This window comes from Malurus melanocephalus, unplaced genomic scaffold (assembly GCF_030028575.1).
Source record: "Malurus melanocephalus ecotype Western Australia unplaced genomic scaffold, MMel_1.1 scaffold_496, whole genome shotgun sequence".
Classification (NCBI taxonomy): domain Eukaryota; kingdom Metazoa; phylum Chordata; class Aves; order Passeriformes; family Maluridae; genus Malurus; species Malurus melanocephalus.
Genome location: NW_026623728.1, coordinates 415,112 through 416,983, shown reverse-complemented (window position 1 = coordinate 416,983; position 1,872 = coordinate 415,112). Strand labels below are relative to the sequence as shown.

Genomic DNA, 1,872 nt, shown 5'->3' with positions numbered 1-1,872 from the left:
TTGTGAAAATGCTGGATTCTCACCCATCTTCRAGACTGAGCAGTATTTTTTGGAAGTAGGTGCTCTGTGCATTGACTTCTTCTCTCTTTGGGACTGCAGCAGCAATAATTTTCCTTTCATTTAGGCTCAAGCCTGTTGTTGTCATGGTGTACTAACAGACTAATAATGACATTATTTTCTCCAGAGCATTGTCCTTTGCTGGCAGTATTCCAGCATTGCATGGCTGAAATKATTTTGAATGATTGAAGCTGTGATCACAATTAGGGGGATCAGAATCGATGGTTAAAAACCCTGAAGCTCTGTGAAGTGTCATCTGTGCCCTGTTCACATTCTTGCAATTACTGTTTTAAAAATGACGTTAAATTATTTTAAAGTTTACTGTTTTAAAATCAAGTAAAATTAGGATGGAAGCAGGGAGTTTTTAGTTGTGCATATCCCATGACTGCTGACATTTGAGGCTCAGACAGGGTGGCTGCTCTTTCTTTCTCTGAATTCTGGAGTCGCTGCTGTGTCAGAGTTTTCCTTTCCCTCCTTGTCCTTCCCTGTGTCTTCCTTGTTTTTTTGTCATGGGACAGAGCAGCTCAGATGCTGGGAGCTCTCTGAGTTCCCTTTCACCCATTTCTGCAGAGGGATGGGTTTTGCCAGAAGAAATGGAGATTTTTTTTTTTTTTGCAAATCCTTGCCCGAGAATCACCATCCTGTACCAGTTCACTTTGGTGACTGTGGCTGAAGGAGCTGCAGGAAATAGCAAAAAAATACAATGTGAGAGGGAATTGATGGGGAAAAGGTAAAAAATCCTCTAAATTCTGGGAGGAACAAACTTCTGAGCGAAATATTTTCATCGGGATCAGCTGGTGCAATTGGAAATGCAGATTTCTGCAGCGTGGAAGAAGTTTCTCTGCTCTATAGAAATGTTATCCCWAATTTTTCCCAGCTTTTTGTCTATCACTTGTAATCTGTCTGCAGGTGTTGATGGGTATTTTTCATGCTGGTGGGTTCAGGAAGTTGAGTATCCTTGGATAAATTCTCCAGCTGAAATGGAGCAGTTTTTTTCCTGTGTCTGACCTTCCATGGTACCATGGGTGATGTCCCAATGTCACCATTGGCAGGACAAGAGGAAACAGCCTCAAATTGTGCCTGGGGAGCTTTAGGTGGGAGATTTTGGTTGGTTTAGGAAAAATTTTTAAAATTGTCCAGCCCTGGAACAGATTGGCTGGGGCAGTGGTGGAGTCACTGAACCTGAAAAGGTTCCAAAAATGTGTGGATGTGACATTTAAGGACGTGGTTTAGTGGTGATGCTGGGTTGATGTTGGACTTGACATCTTAAAGTTCTTTTCCAACCTGAAAAATTCTGTGATAATTTTGTAAAACTCCAAGAAATAGTTTATCAGTTCAAATTAGTTCAAATATGCACTTTGCAGTAATATTGTATTTATATTTATTACGTAAGCAAACTGTTAAAGTTCCAGTTCAGCCATGAATGAGCCCAAATTCCAGGGTTTGATAAGCCCAATATTCTTCCTGATCAAAACAAATTTTGGGCTGTTCCAGTGGTTTTGTTTGTGTGTTTATTTACTCTGTGGAGGAAGAGAAAGAAGTTTTAATATGTGTGAAATAGGTAATAAATTGTGGATGTTTTGTGAGTTCACAGCTTCGTTGTAAAGCATTTTGAATTTTAAGAGGAAAAATACTGCTGAAAACTTGGCCAACCTATAATTACTTTTATTTCTAGATAAAATACTTTTATTTCTAGATAAAATACTTTTATTTCTAGATAAAATACTGCCCTCGATTCTATGTAGATTGATCAAAAATACTGGGAACTTACACCACAAAAACTGGTGAAACACAGACTTGTAAATCCTGACTCTC

The 1,872-nt window shown here is 39.0% G+C and overlaps 1 protein-coding gene across 1 annotated transcript in view; it reads left to right on the top strand.

The window, feature by feature from the left end:
• Positions 1-1,872, top strand: part of TANC2 (tetratricopeptide repeat, ankyrin repeat and coiled-coil containing 2) — a 199,256-nt gene that overhangs the window by 81,336 nt on the left and 116,048 nt on the right. The window lies entirely within an intron of this gene.